Genomic DNA, 21,959 nt, shown 5'->3' on the forward strand with positions numbered 1-21,959 from the left:
ACATGGTATTTTCCTGCGCTTCATCTTGGACAAGTTTCTTTTATGTCTCCTTTCCTCCCCTTCCTTATAGTATGTGCACATTGAAGCAAAGTAAATCACATGCAAAAAATTTTAAGTTAAAAGGTCATTTCCCTTGGCCACTCACCAGAGGTAATCTTTTCTAACTGGCTCAATTTTTGTATTTTTCTGGGAATGACTGCCAAACTCTAAATATTATACTCATATCAATGTTTCTTTATCATCTTTTTACAACATTTATTAAGTTTCTGTTTAGAAAGATGGAGATTTAGCCCTGATTCTTCTCTAACCCCTGCCTTCTCTCAATGTTTCATTATTTCATGTCTTCTCTTGGTTGCTTGTGATTTTAAATTATAACTTGCACCTTCGTTTTGTGTTCCATCAACTTTTAATCAGTTTCTGAAGATGAAGCTCTGAGCTCTCAGAAAATCATGTCTTTACCTTACTCCCTTTCCTGTCCCACCTTTCTTTAGCTCCATAATTAGTTTCACATAGTATTTACATTTTCATTTTGTCTTGCAACCACACCATGTCTTCTGTGCTTTGGTTAACTCTAGAAGTAGAAAAACAATGAATAGCATGGATATGAAGACTAGGCAGTTTTTGTTTGTTACTTGGGCAAACTCCTTGGCCCCAGTTCCCTCGCAGGTTAGATTAAATCATCCCTCACTAGGGGACTTAATGTCATAACTTGAGGGACTGTCAGAAGGAATATTCTTTATATCAAGGTCACAATTGACCTTTATGTTACACTGGAGGCACGGTGCATAAAATTTGTGCACTTGGGGGTCCCTCAGTTCAGCCTGCACCCTCTCACAGTCTGGGAGCCCTCAGGGAATATCGTACTGCTGGCTTAGGGAGTGGGCCTACGCCAGCAGAGGGACATCCTTAGAGCTGTCGAGGAGGTGGGAGAGGCTCCCACCACCACCGCTGTGCTCACCAGGTATGAGCTTGGCTTCTGGATGAACGGCATTCCCCTGTGAGAGTGCACTGACCACCAGGGGGCAGCTCCTGCATTGAGCCTCTGCCCCCTGGTGGTCAGTGTATGTCATACCTACTGGTTGTTCTACCATTTGGTCAATATTCATATTAGCATTTTATTATATAGGATTAGTTGCTTAAAATCTTTTGAGCTAGGTTGATAACTCTGTCATTTTCTCCTAAGAAGGTCCCTGTCAGCCTTTCCTCTGATTTTTCTGTTCTACCTCTTCCTCTTATCTACCTCTAACACTTCACAATGAAATAGAGGCAAATACTGCTGAGCTTTTTTAGACATAGCAACAGTCAAAAGTTGAAGATCTAGTCTGTGAGGGGAGCTCAGTCAATGATGAGATTGAATCTTTGGCCTTTTTGGGCCCACTGGAATAGAATCTCATGTGCCCTGTAATCCTATCTACAATAATAAAAGAGTAATATGCAAATTGACCATCACTCTAACACACAAGATGGCTGACCCATGTGGTCAAAGATGGCTGTCCTCATGTGGACACAAGATGGCTACCACAAGATGGCCAGCAGGGAGGGCAGTAGGGAGGCACCTGGCCTGCAAGAGAGGGTAGTTGGGGGTGATCCAGCCTGCAGGGGAGGGCAGTTAGGGGTGACCAGGCCAGCAGAGGAGGGAAGTTGAGGGCAACCGGGCCTGCAGGGAAGAGCAGCTGGGGAGGACCCAGGCCTGCAGGGGAGAGCAGTTGGAGGCAATCAGGCTGGCAGGGGAGCATTTAGGCATCAATCAGGCTGGCAAGGGAGTGGTTAGGGGGTGATCAAGCTGGCAAGCAGAAGTGGTTAGGGGCTATCAGGAAGGCAGGCAGGTGAGCAGTTAGGAGCCAACAGTTCTGGATTGTGAGAGAGATGTCTGATTGCCCATTTAGGCTCAATCCTGGCAGTTGGTCATCCCTTAAGGGGTCCCAGATTAGAGAGGGTGCAGGCTGGGCTGAGGGACACACACACACCCCACCCCCTCATGCACAAATTTCATGTACTGGGCCTTTAGTATAATCTATAATAGAAGCTGTTATTTCCAACTATCAATTGATTTTGCTGATGAGTTTGATTTTCTTTGTATATTTATTTATTTTTGCTATTTTCTTTCTAAAGGAGGATGTCAGTATAATAGATGCTGTTTGTTTGATGGATCCCATTGAGATTGATAATAATGATTCTGATGCTTTCTATTGGGCTGAGATAATAAAAAGCCCAAGGGTGTTTATAATATGCCTAACTGGGTTTTATATCAATTAGTGGGTATCCAAGTGCTTTATATAATAATACATCACTAGAAACAGCTACTTAAGGAAGAGCCTGGAAAATTTCAAATATTATTCCAGTTCAAAAATGTGATACCTGCTGTTCTAAATTACCGTTCTGATACTTGATTTGTATATTATGTGAAATATTAAAATACATAATTGACCAGGCTTGCAATTTCTCATGCTGAAGAAAATATGCTATTAGGAAATGCCAAACATAGATTTAAAAATATATATTTGCAGCAACTCATATTGTTGCCTTTAAACCCTAATTTTCCCCCAGATAATGAATTGCTACAGGAACTGATCATTTTGGCCAGCTCTGCCTCATTATAGTTCTGCATATTCTTCTCACTGTCATTGGATCTTGGCTAGGAGAAGAGAAAAATGGAATAGTAGGAGATAAAAACTGGCTCTTTAGATTTGTCTGAAGTCTTGACAAAATGTTGAAAATGGGTTCTATATATTCTCTGCAATTCATAAGTCCTTTTGAAACACTGATCTTCTTTATGATATGATGGAGTGTTGGGAGTCAATGATGAAGTAGATGCATATCCCTAAGGCACTGTAAACCTGGGAGCACAGTGTCCAGCATTTGAAGGTCTATAAGGAATCCCAGTCTGAAAGGGAGAACTCTGTTCTTTTTGTCTCCAGTCAAGGTGATTTGGGGCGGGGGAGAAAGGTTATTGATTCTTCTAATGTGCTTCACAAGTAGCCCGGCATTAACTGTGATCTGGGAAACTATAGGGGTGTATGGCATGTGAGTACAGAGTGGGTATGAAGTGCATAAAGGGAGGCAGAAGTAAGAATACGATGGGAGAGTCCCTGCTTGAGAATCCCTATCCTAAAGGAACTGCCCCACCCCCAGTTGTGCATTCATTAAAGTATCTTCTTGGAAATGAGCTAGTTTATATTATGTCTGGCATCTAACATTTCTCAGACCTAAAGTTAGTCCCTTTCCTGGGTACTTGGTTGCAAATTGTGTTGGATTTATATACAGTTCAGTTGCCTTACTTCAAAAAAAGCTGATGTGTTTTTTTTGTGGATTCCTGAGCTCTCATTCTTGACTAACCTCCATAGAATTTCCCAACTGATCATGTATTTTGAAGTGCATACCTATATAATATATACACACATTCACAACAATTGCAAATTGTATGTAGGTGTCAGTACTGCATGTTCTGCTGTTATCTGCGAAATCCTCTTGATAAGGCAATAGTCCCTGCCTCCACTCTCTGCTTTTCCTGCATCATCTGTTGGTCCACCTCTGAGCCTCTCTGGACCATCTTGGAGTGCTTTTTTCTATCTTTGATGTTCGCATCACTAACACAATCTCAGCTCTTTGTCTGCAGTTACTCAAAGTTATGTTTCCTCATCCCATGTCTTCATTATCTCCAGCCCCATCAGATAAAATGATCCATTTTTATGACAAATACTTAATAATAAACTAATGCTATCTTGCAGTAAATCTTATAGATAAAAAAACTTATACTAGACACATGATTACGAAAAATGCTCTAAATATAACATAATGAAAAAATAAAAGAAATGTAATCTTAATAAAATAATATATATTTATATCAGGCAAGGTTTTAAATTTTTTTTTAATGAAATGGTATGCATTTATATCTGACAGGAAGGACATGACATAGTAAAAAAGAGTTTAATGAAAAAGACTTGAATGAATGTGAGGGGAAGGTTCCTGGAACCAACGAAAGACAATGAAGGACCCAGAGAGTAGAGACAGCTGGAAGTTCTTATCCCCTCACCAGGCTGCAGGAGCTCTGTAAGAACTCAGAGCTGGAAGAGGGAAGGCAGCCAACACCCAGACCTTTAGATTAGGAAGGGAGAGAGCAGGGAGCAAGTACCAAAACTTCTCTCTCCTCTTTCCTTTGCATCTCATGCCACTAATTCTCATTGGCTCAATGCTGGAAGCCAGAGTAGCAGCTAGGACTCTTTGGAAATGCAGTCCATTGAGCTCAGTATTCTGATGCAGAAAGCAGGGCAGAGAAAGGCAGAGAGTGGGTCAAGGTTGGGTATGGCACATGGAGAAACAGCACAGTATTACAGTCTGCACGTGTTAGGTGCTACTGTGCTGGAAGACTCAATGAAAGGTCAAGTTCTTGTATTTCGTGTAGGATTTCCCTGAGAATATGGGAATTTAACAACTGTGTTGTCTTGTGTTGATAACTCTAATGTTCTCAAATGGTGAACAACTCTTGTTAAAGTTCCACATTAAACCAAATACAATCTCTTTCCATTTCTGAAAATTTAAGCATATATAAAAATCATGCATTTAGTTTATACATATAAAATTGAGTTCATTTCTCACATAATTTTAAGTATGCGTTTTTTCTATATGGTATTTCTGAGTTGGATGGGTGGGTGCTGGGCAAGTAACTGTTCAGCAGGAGGGCCTTGTCTATTACAGGGCAGTTTGCATCCCTGACCCCCACCCACTAAATGCCGATAGCACCCCTCCAATTATGGCAAAGGCCAAAATGAAGCACCCAACAATTTTCAAAATGCCCTCAGGGTACAGCCTGCCCTGCTATGAACTACTGGTGCAGCTATTTCTGGTGCCACTTGCCATGTCATCACCCATGAAATGGCTAAAGGTGAAAGTTTCCTTCCGTTGGGGTAAAAGAAAATCTATGTGAATTAAAATGCTGCCCTTTTAGCACATAATGCAATATACAGATGACGTATTATAGAATTGTACACTAGAAACCTATATAATTTTATTGACCAATGTCACACCAATAAATTCAATAAAAAATAAGTCAGTAAAAATGCTTCCTTCTTCACCTTGCTGGGGTGAAAGAGGTTTTGCAAACCTTTTTGCTGGGAGAGGATATAGTCCAGGCTAGTTGATGTCTAAAAGAGACTCCCCTTCAGTAAGAGTGTCCTCATCGCCTCTGTGCTACTGTGTTACTGTTAAACATGCCCTCCCGGACAAAGCTGTGGGATTGCAGCTAAAATAGCCCAGCCACTGTTTCCTGCAGCATCGGATCAGCCAGAATGTGGGCTCCCAGGGCACCTGTGATGACAGGCACCAGCATTCAGTCCCTGTGGCTCTGCCTTCTATCAGCATTCCTCAGTCTTCTCCCAGGACTTCTGACTTCCCATGTCCCTCCTCATCCATGTCAGCCACATTGACCCCTACCCCACTGTCACCTCACAGCATCTGTGGGTACCACATCTCTACCTGAGCCTAATAAGCTGGGCCACTATTTGTTAAGACGGAGCATGATCAGTCTAATGTGGCTCCACCCTCCCTTTATTACCATAATCTTCATTTGTCAGTGTCCATGTCCCAGGGCCCCCAAAGCTACTAGCATAAATATTACTCCTAGTGTGTACTATTAAGCACATACAATTCCTTTCTAAAGAGCTAAGGTCTCATTACGCTGATGCTATTTTTCATCATGAAAGAACTGCTCTGTCACCTCAAAAGTATCTTCCTCACTTTGAGGGTCTGGCCTATTGGAAGGGAAAATGTCTTGTCTTAGGGCTGGCTGGCCAGGGAGGGCTGAATATGCTGGTACCCAATTTCCACACTCCTTTCTGCTATGGATGCTGAAGTTATGACCTTCTAGTGGATTTAGCACACCACCTCACTTATCCTCGAGTGGTACTCCCCTGTAATTGTGCAGTGGCATCTGACCACCTCCCTAACATGCACCTTCAATTCTTTTTAAAAACATATATATTTTTATTTTAGAGAGGAAGGAAGAGTGAGAGAGAGAAAAAAACATCATTGATGACAGGGAATCATGACCAGCTGCCTCCCGTATACCCCTTATTAGGGATCAAGCCTGCAACTCAGGCCTGTGCCCTGAACCCGGGAATCAAACTGTGACCTCCTGATTCATAGGTCGATGTTCAACCACTGAGCTGTGCCTGTGGGCCACTTCAGTTCTTTCAGTCAGGTAATGAGCATACTCTTTAAACACAGCATTTGACTGAAGTAGTGGTGTAGGAGGTTAAGCCACCTATGAAATCCGATTCAAGTCATTTGTTATGTGTGTTGAGGTGTATGTCAATCCCCAGACATTCTGAAATGTCTATAATGGAGGATGCTCCGGACTAAACTCCATGGAGCTGCAGAGATGGACAAGACTGAGAGAGCTTACTGTCTGGTGTGGAAATCAGGCCAGCAACCAGAGCAGTTCATTGTGATTTGGGAATAGACAAGGGAATAGGTAAAGGGGGTAGAAATGTCCTTATGGTGGCATTTGAACCAAGTCTTGAAGGTAGAACAAGATTTTAATAAATGTGGAAGGGAGGAATGGTGCTGCTGATTGCTTGAGCAAAATGAACTTGACTGTATTGCTATGGAGCAGAGGCTGAGCTCCGGGGCTTTGACACTTTACACAGACATTGAGGAGGAGGTGAAACAGTAAGACTAGATCCTAGGAAGTAAGCAGGAAGGAGATGGTTAACGGGCTACTGTAATAGCTCTGGTCAAGATGATATGGCAAAAGGCCTGCATTTGCTTGTGTCCAATACCAGGGGAGAGTTGCATGCATTTTACTCTCAGCAATGCTGGAGGAATGCCTGAAACCTTCATTTCTTTTCTTCCTCTGTAAGAAATGTTATTGGCCTAGTCAACTTTTAACCTCCTCAGTCTCACCAAGTCGAGGCCACGGAGGCGATGGTCACATTTCCTCTGTGCTATCACTCGTGTAGGGAAGAGAATGTCCTATACTCTGTGAGTGTGAAAATAAAAGGAATTCAGATTATTCTTGGGCAGGCTGCTGACTTAATGTTCCTAAGCGATAGCTAGAGTTTACATCCTCAAAAAAAGGTTTCCTCTAAAGCATGTACTAAAGAGAAAGGCTGAGAGGATTGATCTTTTCCCTCCAAAGAATCCATAAATATTTACATAAGTGCAAGTTACAAATCTGTGGCTTTGAGATTATCGAATTTCACTGCTTTTACACTCACAGCATATAAATTTCCAGCAGGCACTTGCTGGTTCTGAAGGCTCAGTCTTTGGAGAATTGTCTCCTAGTTTGTTTCCTTTGCTCTTGGAAAACAAATCTCTCCTGCCCTGTTTCTAATGCTCTCACTTACCGTTATGGATTGGCCATTGGCAGTCATGGGCTTTGGCCGAGGGGGCTCCACAGTGATGGACTGCTTGCTAATGGGGGCACTATATCCTGAGCCAAGAGGCTGCTTTTAAAGACCCTTTTGGTAACACAATAATTCTCTCGATAAGAGTTCCCTAGATGGTAGTGGAGATCAAAGTCTTTGTGGAGTTCTTAGGCAAATGAAAAAAAGCAACACTAAAGATACTGTCCCTTTACCAGAGAGGCAGGTTAACAGGTCTTCCTTAAATGTGGCTGTTGCATCTGCTGTTTTGCACATGGACAGACCTCATCTATTTCATTCCTGACCTTTCTTTACAGAACTGTGCCTGGGGCACATTCACTTCTTTAAAAAATATTTTTATTGATTTCAGAGAGGAAGGAAAGGGAGAAAGAGATAGAAACATCAACGATTAGAAAGAATCATTGATCATCTGCCTTTTGCACACCTCACACTGGAAATCTGGTGGGGAAGTCAGGCCAGCAACCAGAGCAGGGATCAAGCCCAGAACCCAGGCATGTGCCCTGACTGGGAATTGAATCATGATCTCCTGGTTGACGCTCAGCCACTCAGCCACGCCAGCCAGGCCACGTTCTCTTCTTGTTTGGACAGTCAGAACAATCACCAAGTAAAGCTTTCATAAAAATTCACTCTGAATTCTACAATTGCTAAATTTGGGACTGGCTTACTAACTTTAGGAATCTAAGTCTATATATACTAAATAGCAAATTTCTCCAATATGCAAGGGGCAAGGCTCACCCGGTGTCCTGCATGTGGCAGGCAGTTATACCCATTTGTAGGAATATATATAAAGCTTATATAAAGTTGTATTTAACTTTAAATAAATTTAAAAAGCCATTTACTACTATTGAGGTTATATAATCACAAAAAGTCAGGTAGGAAAAGCCTGTGTTGAGAGAGGGATCCTGAACTTACTCTGAGTATTAAGCTGTGTAGTCCGGTGAAACAAACAAACAGCATAGGCTATGAGTTCAGATAGATCTGGGTTTGAATCTCAACCTTTCTGAACACTGTGTGATCATGGCCAATGACTTTAGCTCTCTGAGCCCAGCTTTGACACCAGTACAATATGGATGCTATTGTTTTTCTGGAAGGGGTGTTATAGGAATTAAGTGTATTGATGTGAGTTAAATACGTAGGTGGTTCCTGAGACACGAGGCAGTGGGAATGGCAATTCCCGTACAGTCCCAAAAGAGCCGCGGAGGAGAGAGGTAAGAAGTTTTTAATGAGCTGATGATTCTGATAGGTCTCATCTTTACGCTCCCTCTCTGATGCGATTTTTGCTGATGTAATGGGCTGAGCCGATGTCTTGCCGATCAGATGACAGGACAACCACATCCTGTCACCCTCCCTGCCAAGATGGACTGTACTCATTGACTCCACTCCCTTGTTGACCCCTCCTCATGAGTGTCTTGCCTACTTCACAGAATCACTTTGAGGAAGAAGAATTTTAAAAAGTATCAATTGTTTACAAATGTAAAAATACACACTAATATGAAGAAATGAAAGTTGGTAGAAATAGCAGAAAGAGAAAGAGAACAGGATAAAAGGGAGAAGGTAAATAGAAAAGTGTTTGCCTATTAACATGTAAGCGCTTACCACATGTTATTTAAACTTCACAACAACTTAGAGAGGTACATGCTTGTGCCATTGCTATCCATGATTTACAGATGAGGAAACTAAGATCACATATCTGACACGCAGCACCAATGGAATTAAAGCTCAAATCTGACTTGGGAGCCTGCACTTTTACCTCTGATAATGTGACATTTTGCCCTTTGAGGGCTTTCAGGAGGGGAAGGGCAAAGGCTAGCAAACCCCATAAGAAGGTCTCCTCACTCATTTTTTTCAGATGAGGTGTCTGTCATGGAGGTGGTGACAGCTAAGGTGATTTCTAAAGCACTCTTAGGAATTGGCCATAAATAAGACTGGGGGGTTAGGGAAGAGCATCGTTGGCAGAACCTCACTAAAGAGTTCATAATTTACCCTAGAGGGCAATGAAGGCTTGGATGTAGGGGAGTGCCGTGCTTGACGCTGAGGTTGGAAACATGACTCTGGCAGCTGTATTGACCACGTGGCAGGACTGGGGGCAGGAGGGTGTGTGGTGGGCAGGAACGAAGACCATGAGCCCAACAGACTCAACTGTCAGCACTGGGGGACAGGTGACTTAACCTGTCTAAGTCTTTGATTTTTCACATTTTAAAAATGAAGAATAATGACAACACCCACCCAGTAGGATTACCATGAGGATGAAATGAGAGCTGTTTTGCACAAGTGAGTGCTTCATGAGGACTGGCTATTCATACTGTGAGCTGTTCCAAGAAAAGCAGTTAAAATGATGATGAATATTTTGTCTCAGATGGTGGCAGTGGGAGTGGAGAAAAGTGGACAGATTTAAGAGAAGTAGAATCGAGAGAATTTGGCCATTAATCACATGCAGGTGGTAGAAAAGGAGAGAAAGGACTGTGAGAGGGAAGAAAGTGGGAGAAAAAGGAGAAGAAAGCACCAAAGGAGTAGAGGAAGGGGTGTCAAAGAGATGTGGATCCTACAAAAATACCAGGTGTTAGGAAAGGTGTACGAATTACAGGAGAAGATGTACGAAGGAGAGATACAAACAAGAAGCAAGTCTTAGGGTGGGTAAGGGAAAAATCCACATGTCCTAGTTCACTACTATTTATGAAGCACCTGTTGCCCTAACTGGTTTGGCTCAGTGGATAGAGTGTCGGGCCTGTGTGGACTGAAGGGTCCCAGGTTCGATTCCGGTCAAGGTCATGTACCTTGATTGCAGGCACACCCCCAGTATGGGTTGTGCAGGAGGCAGATGATTGATGTTTCTTTCTCATCCATAGTTTTTAACTCTCTATCTCTCTCCCTTCCTCTGTAAAAAATCAATAAAATATGTTTTAAAATTTTTTAAAAAGAAGCATTTGTTATATTAGACAGCAATCAACAAGATAAGGTATTCTAGTTATGATATTTTTTGATAGGTATTTTTTCTAGCATTTGTGCTTGTTAAATGTTCATATTCAGAGTTTAGAGTAGAAAATATATTCTTTTTCAAAATTGTTTTGGCTATTCGAGTCCCTTGTATTTCCATATGAATTTTAGGGTCAGTTTATCAATTTATGCAAAAAAGCATTTAGGATTATGATTGGGATTATACTGAATTTGTAGATGAACTTGGGGAGTATAATCATTTAACAGTATTATTCCTTGCAAGTCATAAACTTGAAATTCCTTTTCATATGTTTAGGTATCCTCTAATTTCTTTCAATGAAAATTTTTGTTGTTTTTAGTATGCAAATCTTGCAATTCTTTTGCTAATTTATTACCTATTTTATTATTTTGATGCTATTGTAAGTGAAGTAATTTTCTTAATTTTATTTTCTGAGTGTTCATTGCTAGTGTATAAAAATACAAATAAGTTGTATACATTGCTTTGTATCCTACAAGATTGTTGAGAGTATTCATTAGTTCTGATAGTTTTTTTTTTAATTGATAGATTCCTTAGTATTTTCTATACACAAGATTATGTTATGTGTGAATAGAGATATTTTTACTTGTTCCTTTCCAATCTGGATGCCTTTTATTTATCATTCTTGCCTAAGTGTCTTGCTAGACCTCTAGTGAAATGGAAGTAGTGAGAGCTGATATTCTTCTCTTTTTCCTGATCCTGGGGTAAAGCATCAGTCTTTCACCGTTACATGTGATAACCATTGTGGGTATGTTTAAAAAAAATTTTTTTTTCTTTATCAGATTGAGGAAGTACTCATCTATTCCTAGTTTTTATCATGAAAGAGTGTTGGATTTTATAAAATGCTTTCTTTCTGATTATTTGCAATTGGTCATGTGTTTTTTTTTATCCTTTATTCTATTAAGTTAGTGAACTGTATTCATTGATTTTCAGATGTTATACCAATTTTGCATTCCTGGGATAAGTCTCACTTAGTCATGGTGTATAATCCTTTTTTATATGTTTCTGGATTTGGTTTGCTAGTGTTTTATTGAGGATTTTGCATCTATCTTAGTAAGAACTGGTGATGTATAGTTTTTGTTTTTCCTTCTGAGCCCTTGTTTGGTTTTGGTGTCAGTATAATAATGGTTTCATAGACTAAGTTGGAAAGTGTTTTCTCCTCTTTATTTTTGGAAAAAGGTTGAGAAAGATTGGTGTTAATTCCTCTTTAGACATTTGGTAGAACTCACCAGTGAAGCCATCTGGGCCTAAGCTTTTCTTTGGGGGAATTAAAAAAAAAATTCTGATTCAGTCTCATTATTTTTCTGGGTTTATTCAGATTTCTTCAGTCATTTTTGTTAGTTTGTTTCTTTCTTAAAAATTTTTTTATCCTATCTAAATGATCTAACTTATTCTCCTACAGTTTTTCATACCTCATGTATCTTTTTTTCAAGTTTAAAAAAGGATGATATACTTTTTTGAAAATAAAGGCTTCTGTAAGACACAGCTATGTATTTATGAGAAATGGGCCTTGTGATAATAATGACTATTACAGAGTGTTTCCTGTGTGTTGGATATTTTGCTACATGCTCTTCATGGGTAGTTTCATGTACCACAGCAGTTTGAGATAATGTGTTATTCTGGAAACAGAGGTGGTTGGTAACTGCATCCAGATATTGTGGACACTTAGGGTAGAATTCATTAGGAGGGGCCCTTGGTCCCATCCTCACCAAGCCTTATTTTGGGAGAGAAGGGTTTCTGAGGCCACCTCTTTATACAGAATGTCCGGAGGCGCTGAGGACAGACAGGATGCAGAGCAGAGAGATGTCTCGACTTCTTCAGCTGCAGAAGAGTTCAGGGAATCACAAGGCTGTAGTGGGTACTGCAGAGGGAGAGAGTAGGACAGGGAGACCTTTTGAATTTCTCCCACATGACTGTCTAGAGGCTGTTCAAGGCTCACATATAGAGGGTGTGCTGGGAGCGTGGACTGGGGACACAGTACAGAAGGTTTTCTAGCTTGACCCAGGGCAAGAGGTGCTGGATGCAGTTTCTCCAGCCTCCAAGGTGAGAGGACAACCTCCACCCCCTGTCTCTGGGACACTCCATGGGCCATAGATCCCTTAGAGCAGTAACTGAATCTTTGTATCATAAGTGTATTTTTAGGACTCACTGGCACTTAGGCTAATTCTTCAGCTACAGAAACATCCCTGGAACACTGGAAAATTCATTATTCTGTCCATTCTAAGACTCCCCTAGTATTTCAGGGCTTGAATTCAAATCCCAGTTCCGCCTGTTCCTGGCCATGTAACCTCAATCATAGTACAGTACTTTCCCCTCTAAACCTCAGATTCGTCATCTGCAAAATAGAAAAAAAAAAAAATACATACATCTCATAAATCATCCTAAGAACCAAATTAAATTAATGTATGGAAAAGGTCTTTGTAAACTGCTAAACCCCACAAAGGTTAACACATGACTCCCTTTTTTCCCAAATGGAAAAAGCCACGGAGTGAATAATCTTGTGCGTGAGTGTCCATGTATGTTAGCCTGCCTAGGTCACGTGGTGTGGCTTTGAAGTGGAGAAAGTGTGATTGTCAGGCTTCAGAAAGGAAGCAGAGGGCCTGGGCTTCGCTGGCCTCGGCAAGGTGGCAAGCACAGCTGGAAAGGTAATGAAAAGGCAGTGCTCTCACAGAACCTGCAGCCCCTCTCAGGGGCAGAAACAGTCAAAATAAAGACAACCGAGAAGCCAGACATGGGCAAGTTGAAGAAGTGAAACAAAAACAGACCTGAAGGGCATAATAGCACCTTCATTTATATGTATGCATTATTGGAATAAATAGGTTCTGTGTTTCTTTCCTGGGTCTTTCTCAGTTCCATCTTGTTAGATGAATTGGTCATTTTAATCCTAAGTATATGATTGGGCCAGGGGAAACCCTATGTGTTTAGCATGGTTCCTTGTGAAAATTGAGTATGGTAGGGTTTCTCAAGATAGTGTTGTATCTATCATTGGCTGGTAGGACGTTTTCACTGATTGTTTTGGGAAAGTTTTAGTCTTGAGAGAAGAAGGTGGGTAGGGTAGTGGGAAGGCTGCAGGCATCAGGGTTGGCAGATGCCTTTTTGGCTCCTGACTCCTTTCCTTCAAGCTGGGTCCTCGGGGAAGCTGTTTACCTCAGATTGTCTTATATGCAAGCAAGGAGAATACAGTGCCTTTCCCATAGGGTTGATATGAGGACTAATAAACAGCAATACATTGTTGTTACCTTCCCTGCCTTCTTTTATGATTTAGTTTTTCACATCATAAAACCAACAGCACTTAATCAGAAAACAGGAAGTCCTTCTACCTCATCCCAGATATGCTCTGAGAAGTCTTTGTCTAGGAACTTCTGGATTCCCAGAGCTCTCCTAACAAGGTGGTCAAATGACATCATGCTGGTCCACTGACTCCTCCAGAGAATCCTGAGTCCAACCTGTACCCCTAGGGCATGATCTTGCAATCTGGACTCTGACCTAGGAGAATCAGCGGTCACTTTGGTTCTAGGCATATGAACATGGTTAAATGGTCCTTACACATAGGCTACTTTATCAATCAGGGTCCCTGCAGGAATGAAGGGCAGCCTCCAAGGGATAATAAGAGCAGATATAAATATAATGAAGGTACTGCTTCAGAGCTGTGGGCAGGCTGACCAGGGTCTAGTGACAGCAGGAAGTCATTCCCACCCCACAGCTGGATGGCACGGGGCCACAGGAAGAACTCACTGGAGAGAGCTTAGCTGTGAGAGAGGGGCCGCCCACCACACATGGAGACACACAGCCACTGCCACCCAAACCTAGCAGAGGGGCAGTGAGATGTAATACTTCCCAGCTTTGGTTCTGAGAAGTCCTATCTGCTCTTTGTTGTGATTCTTGGATGCAACTCTGGCAATACACATTTCAGAGGTAGCACTGTTCACCGACCCCACTGAGGAACTATGGAAACGAGTCCTACTGATATTTGTAAGTCTTTATTTCCCTTCTGTACACAGAGGAGGAGTCACTCTTGGGGAGTGATGTGAGGAGTGCAGACGTCATCCCAAGTCACATCATCCTTTGTCAGGATTTCCCACATGGCTCACTTCACTGTGTTGAAGCTACCATGCAAGCACAAACATTTCCAAGGTTCAGAGAACAGCCCCATCAGCCTAATGCCCCATCAGGTTGGCTAAGGTGGCATCCTAGGAAAGAGGTTGGGTGAACAAGAGAACATTTCAAGAGAGGCAGCCGAAGGGACCTGGAAATGCCTGCTTTGCCCACGAGAAGTGGGGAGTGGCACACACTGCAGATATTGTTCTGCCAGCAAAGAACCTGCTCACTGGAGAAATTAGCTTAGGCAATTAAGAATTTGCTAAGTCATCCTGAAATTATAGCTTGTTGTTTAAGTATATAGAAACAAATAAAATTTAGGACCTTATTTTTTTACTACATAGACATAAGTTCATACATGAATAAAAATTAGGTTCTCTGCCAATGAATGATACTAAAATGCCATGCTATTCTTACATGTTATTTTTGTCACCGTGAAATAAACCATATTTACATGATTATTTAACATATGTTTTCCCACAGTTTTAGATTCAGATTTTATCACAGTAATAAGAGCTGGCAGTTACATAGCACTTACCATGTACCATGCACTATAAAAAATGGTTTACATATGTTAACTTCTTTAATCCTCATATACTCATATCCATGTGAAATAACTGAGGAACAGAGAGGTTAAATGACTTATCTGAGGTCACACAGCTAATTAATGAAAACAAAAACAAAAACAAAATTTGAACCCAGATACTCTTAAAGATTACATAGTACTACAGAGCTGTGATTTATTGGATGCCTCATTCAATCTTTACCATGACTCTAAAAAAGACTGTTCCTTCTACAAATGAGGAAACTAAAATTCAGAGAGGCTTAGACATTTACTCCAGAGGAAGGCAGGCTCTTGGACATTTGGAGTGTCCTTGCCATCATCACAGCTACCCCGAAGTTCAGTGATGATCCTCAGGTTCCATATGAGGGCTGAGGAGCAGAAACTTTCACTTATCAAAGGCCCTCTGTCTTCAGCCTGTTCTTCAGTGCTTCCTGTTGCTCTTACAATGACTCTACTCTGGGTGATTTGAGGCCTGCCTGCTTCTCAGCCATCCTGGGCCCCTCTTTTTTTCACCCTCCACACCCTGTCTCCCTGGCTTTCTCTGAGTCCCTCACACCGTCCAACCTTTTGCCTTTGGGGTCCCTTGTACCTGGAACACCCCCTCCTTCTCTCTTCAGACAGCTCATTTGCATTCTTTAGGACTCAAGGCAAATGTGTCCTGCTCAGCAAAGTGTACCTGATCCCCTTTAAAAGTGACCCCATCCACCTTTGTCTCTATCCTTTCACCCTTTTTTATCTCTTTCAATGGACTTTCCCACGTGTTGTTTGTCTTAGTCACTTACATGAGTTGTGTGCTGTGGTTTTTGCTCTGTGAGAATAGGGCCTCACCTGTCCCCTTCACCTTCTTTGCCAAGCACACCTCATGGGTCCTTCAGGGACATCTGCGGGAAGACCCACAGGGAGGAGGAGAAGAGGAGTCAGCGGCCCTCAGCTGCCTTCAAACCCAGCCTGCCCTGGGCCGGGGAGAGTGAGGTTTGTGCTCTGCTGTCCTCACGAAGCAGCCGGACCTAGGACAGGAATCTGGGTCCAGCTGACGAGTGAAGACCGAGGCTGCGCTCCGCCATCTGGAAGGGCCTGGCGCCTGGCTTATTTGGCCAGATGTTCTTGGGAGTGTCTCATTGTCACCTTCGGGTCCATGACCCTGGCCCGTGGCAGGGAGCCTCCCCTGCACTTTGAAGCTCCCTGACAAGTGCTCCGGGGCGTGTCTCTAAGTGACTTGTGTACACTGTGGAACTTGGCTCCCGACAGCCTCATTTTTAAAGGGACCATCTGAACCTCTGTGTTGTTGTTTATTTTTGCTTTCCTTTTCTAACGGTGGCTCGCCGGATCGCCTGTTTCAGGGACATTTAGGCATCCAGGTTCCCTTCCTATCCAGCACTGCCTTTGAGCAAATTCATTCTGAGAAGTCCCCTGGGTGTTGGGCGGCTGAGGGGTCAGGCTCTGTGGGGAGGAGAAGCCTTCTCTCTCCTGTCTTCTTTTCAGAGCTGTCTTTGAACATTATCAACAGGAGAGGCTCAGATGTGAGTACTGATCTGAGTTGGAAAGTGCAAGAATAAATGAGCTTGAACTTCAGGGCACATGCTGGCAAATCCTGCACTCAGTTTCTGCAGGCGTTGACGGGTAACCATTGGTTTCCATTGCAAGGGGGGAGCCCAATCTTCCCATGTGTGGGATGTGCCCTGTGGGGCGGTGTTTTGTAGGCAGTGAAGTTAAGGCTTGCCCAGAAAAATAACATGTTTTCTTGGCCTGGTGCTTGAGCTATTTGCCTGGTGACTGGCTGATTGGCGGTTTGGGAGGAAAAGAGACATTGGTTAACTTGGGTGTCCAGAGGATATGTGTGTGTGTGTGTGTGTGTGTGTGCGTGTGTGTGTGTGTGTGTGTGTTTGTCTAAGTGGTTGTTTCTGTTTCTTTGGAAACAGTAGAGGACAGATGAAGAAATAATGGAGATACTAGGACTTTGGACTTGTGTTCAAGGTCCTTGAAGCATCTTACAAACATTAGCTGGATGTCATTTTTGAATAAACCTCATTGCTTGGAAAGACCAGAAATCCTTTGATGTGGGTATCACGAAGGTAGATCAGCACGCTGAGGTTTGGGAAATAACTGGGAATGTTGCCATCCTAAATCTTATTGAAACGGCTTCACCGGCTGTGCTCCCTCCAGAGGCACTTAGCAGAGAAGATAAATCAAAGTCATATCTAAAGAAGGCTTTTTCTCAGCCTTGATGGAAAATGCGTTTCTGAGCTTAAAAATGCCCAATACACAGGGTATAGTAGGACACCGAAGAGATTTTTTTATTAAGAAAAAAATTTGACTACTCCCAAGCATTTAAAAAACTCAGAATCTCTTGAGGCTCTCCACACATACACAGACTCTTCTGCCTTGGGAGGTGACCTGCGTTCAGGAACAGGTCTCAAGCCATTCATCTTGAATTCTCCAGTGTCCTGAGCTAGAAATGTTGCTTTTAGGGAGATGTCAGCTCGCTACTTTCCCAAGTGCTTGAAACGACCAGGTCTTTGATTGTGCTGTGACTTCCTAACTAACTCTTCATGCCTGATTCAAAATGTTTTCTACTTCCATGGGATTATTTGGGAACAAAAATTGTGAGGGAAGTAAAGAAAAATTAAGAGAGATCAAGAGTAAGAATAAGCATTAAGATGATAAAGGAAAATGTAATTTGCTAAAGAAAATATAATAACAAAAGGAAGATTTGAGGTTTTTTTTTTTTTTTTTTTTTTTTTTTTTTTTTTTTTTTTTATAACCCAAATGAAGAGTAGATGTCAAAAAGGTCATAATCTCCATTAGCATTCCTTGTAATGTCCATGCATAAGCCTAATCTCACGCACGGATCAGAAGGCACCGAGTTTCTCAGCTTGTCCCAGGCACCTTCTGAACTCCATGATTTTCTTACCTTGAGGGTGATGAAGCCTGAACTGCAAGGAGAGGGTAGCCAGGCACAGATGAGAGTGTGGACATTACCTGCATTTCTGTGGTCAGAAGCAATCCTCTAGGAAGGTAAACAAGTTCATGTGTAGTTCCTGCTTTGCCTCCACCAAGCTCAGGGCGAGGTGTCCATTGCTCCCTGGCTCCCTCAGGCAGCAGTGGCCAAGGGTATCTCGGGGTCAGGTGACCAATTCCCCGAGCTCACAGGTTGGCTGCAGTGTTGCAGAGTTAGGGTTCGAACATAGACCAGAGACTTCAAAGCATGCCTTGACATCACACCTCAATTAGAATACAAAGAGAAGGCAGCCCCCAAGTAAAAAGCTTGTAGATAAGGTATTGCTGGATCATTGCCAGATTATCAGAAAATCATAGAAGTCAGAATCTCCTTAAAGATCATCATCTCCCAACATCCTTCAGGCTGCCAAGTATAGACATCAATCACTGTGCCATTGGTACCTCAGCAAGTCTGTAATAAAAACAGTAACCAGCATTTTATAGCCTTTTCCCAAATACCATCCTATTCGACCTTCCCAATATCCCTGTGAGGCAGACAATACTGCCATTGTCTACTGTCTCTTTTGATAGTGAGAAAAATAGTGTTCAGAGAAGTTAAGTAACTTGCCCAAAATTACACATTTAACTATTGATTTTCTAACATAAAATCTGGACCCCTGGTCACAGTGTTAGGTTTATCACAAACAGTAGTCTTACTTATCAGGACTAAAAGCAAAATGAAGCCTAATTTAAAACAAACAAACACATAAACCTTACTTCTAGTATTGCTCCAAGGTGTGTTGTGCGTGCGTGTGTGTGTGTGTGTGTGTGCGTGTGTGTGTGTGTGTGTGTGTGTATGCTCACGTGTGCCTTGAATTGACATCTTATGAAAAAGAATTAACTGTGAAAGGAGATTATATTATATTTAAGTGGGGAGTTAATGAAACAGCCTTGCTTTCTCATGGCCTCTGAACTCTCAGAGCCCTTTACTAACACCCCTTTATGGCCTTTAACACTACCTCCCACCACTGATGTCTGTACAGGCCTCACCTCCTGTGGGGCGGTCAGTGATCAGAGGGCAGGGCTATCTTTGCGGTGCCTTCATGTTCCTGTCACAGGGCAAATGCATGGTAGGTGCTCTGAGATGATGGGGGGAAAGAATGAATGAATGAGACCAGTGTCCTCAGTTTCTGGTCCTACCCCCAATGCATGTGGAGGCAGAATCATTTGTGAACAAGCTCTCAGTGACAGGTAATCAATCACTGTTCACAGGCCCCTTCCCCCGGAGCAGCCTTGAACAATGCCCTCTGAAGATCCTTGAATTCCTTCCTGGAGCAGTTGTAATTTCCCTGGGAGGATTTGGGGGCTTGTCTCTTCCCTTCCCCTTGACTCAGCCTCTCAATGAAAATGTCTCAGAGGCCTTCTTCCGCATCCCCTCTGGGTGCTGCCTGCACCCTTTCCCCTTTCACTTTGCCTCTTGGAAGAGCCCAGGTTGGGGTATTTCCCAGGACCTGACCTACACTCCGAGCAAAGAGACCTCATTCATTCTTGGGGAGGGGCTGAGGTTGTGGAGAGCAGGGGCATTTAAAAAAATCCCCTTCCCCTTTCCTTACTGGAAAATGCTGCTGTTGTCTGGGGGCCGTGCCCTGGGGGACAGAAGGAGTTGGCCTTGCATTTGTTTATGAATGGCGGCGACCTGGGTTGAATTGGAGTCTGGTACACTGTAACCTCTGTGGGTGGTGGTTCAAGGAAAAGGCCTTTTCTTTCTCTGTCCCCTTTCCAGGGTGTTTCAGTGGATTCAGAGGCTTTAGTGAGTGACTCTTTTGTTTAACTGAAGTTGGAAGTTTAGGAAGACATTAGGGATTTTTCTAGTTTATGGAAATGATTTTGTGATCCTCAAAAATACGGCTAATTTCTGCACTTTTAAAATACCACGGCAATGATCCTGAACTTGGTGACCTTGAGCCCAGAGGCAGACCTGCAGAGGGAAATGAAAATAAAGGACTAAACACATGCCTTTATTCTGTCTCCTGGCAAGTTCAGTGTCCTCCCCTGGGTTACATTAAGGACTAGGTATTAGTTTTAAGTCTTGAGCCAATTTATGGGGATGAAATAATTTCTGTAATGTGTGTGTTTGAATCCATATATGTGTCCACACACCCCCAACTTCTCAATAGGAAAATGTAATAGGCCACAAGAGAAAAAATTAAATATATATGCATTTAATTATGTATTTGTGTTTATATATATAAATTAGAGGCCTGGTGCATGAATTTGTGCATGGGCGGGGTCCTGCCAGCCTGGCCAAGGGGAGGGGACATGGGTGGTTGGCCAGACTGCCTGCTTATTGAACTCCTGGTCAAGGGGACAATTTACATATTAACCTTTATTATATAGAATATGCTGAGTGGCCAGATTATTATGAATTCAGAGATCATAATAATATGGCCACTCAGTGTGTGTGTGTGTGTGTGTGTGTGTGTGTGTGTGTATATATATATATATATATATATATATATATATATATATATATATATATATTATGCTAACTAGCCTGGAAGACTGGACATCTTCCTACTGTTGAACTTCCTCCTTCTGGACAAAGCTATATTGGTCAGAGGCCAGCAGGGGAGGGTAATTGGGGTCCATGAGGCCGGCAGGGGAGCGGTTAGGCAGAGATCAAGCCAGTAGGCAGGCAAGTGGTTAGGAGCCAGTGGTCCCTGCAGGATGGGGCCTAAACGGCAGTCGGACATCCCCTGAGGGGTCCCGGATTGGAGAGGGTGCAGGCTGAGATGAGGGACCCCCCCACCCCCGTGTATGAATATTGTGCATCAGGCCTCTAATATATACATGCACACACACACACACACACACATGTTGTGTGTATGTATATGTATGTATATACACACACATATATATGTGTATATACATATATGTACACACACACACGTGTGTGTGTGTGTGTATTTGCCTATTATATTTTCTTAGTGAGGAAGTTGGTTAGGAAACTAGTGTTCCCCCAATATATATTCTATGAACTGATATCTGATGGTACCAGCAACAATAAAACAGAATTTAGAAACTTGTGATGTTTTCTATCCTAATATATAAAAAGCCAGGCACCATCACTACTGAAACAATCAGATGGACAACTGAACAGCAGGCTGTGTGGGGCGACCAGGCAGGCAGGGGGGTTACTGAGGGACGACCAAAGGACTGAACAGCAGGCTGCATGGGGCAACCAGGTCGGGGGTATTGGGGGCGACCAGGCTGGCAGGGGGAGCAGTTAGGGGTGCCAAAGCCGGCAGGGGGGAACAGTTGGAGGTGACCAGGCCAGCCCGGGGTGGGGTGGGGCAATTAGGCCTGCAGGCAAGGCAGTTAAGGGTGATCAGGCTGTCAGGTAGGACAGTTAGGAGCCTGCATTCCCAGATTGTGAGAGGGGTGTCCGAAGGCAGGGATAGGGCCTAAACCGGCAGTGGGACATCTCCTGAGGGGTCCAGGATTGAAGAGGGTGCTGGCTGGGCTGAGGGGACCCAGCCCCCTGTGCACGACTTTTGTGCACTGGGCTTCTAGTTTAAGTTTTAAAAAAGGAGAAAGGAAAAAAGAAGCATGCTCTTTTCAATTGAGATGTCCTTAGCAATAACAGAAAACCGACAGGCAGGTATCAGGACTGAAAAGGCTGAGCAAGGGCCTTTTGCCCTGTTGGGCTGATGCTTTCTTTTGCTGCTGTTGAGTCCACACTGCTTAGGGTGGTGTGGTAAGTTGCCTGGAGAGTGGGGGGCTTTAGGTAGCTAAACTAGGTAATTCATAAAGCAACCTATTCATGCTGGCTTGCTCTCTGTCTCCTCTGGATCAAATCTGAGTGGGTATGCTTCTGCTTAGTTACAGTTTTGGCAACAGTCCCCATCCCTCCTTCACACTGAGCGGGAATGATAATTTCACATACTTTTTTGAATATTCATAATGTTTTTATTGGCATTGAATCTAGCCTTAGCCTAAGCTTAGT

The 21,959-nt window shown here is 42.9% G+C and overlaps 1 protein-coding gene across 3 annotated transcripts in view; it reads left to right on the forward strand.

Moving 5' to 3' along the window:
• The window catches only part of CREB5 (cAMP responsive element binding protein 5), a 383,557-nt gene that overhangs the window by 32,018 nt on the left and 329,580 nt on the right, over nt 1-21,959 (forward strand). The window lies entirely within an intron of this gene.

This window comes from Pipistrellus kuhlii, unplaced genomic scaffold (assembly GCF_014108245.1).
Source record: "Pipistrellus kuhlii isolate mPipKuh1 unplaced genomic scaffold, mPipKuh1.p scaffold_m20_p_26, whole genome shotgun sequence".
Taxonomy (NCBI): domain Eukaryota; kingdom Metazoa; phylum Chordata; class Mammalia; order Chiroptera; family Vespertilionidae; genus Pipistrellus; species Pipistrellus kuhlii.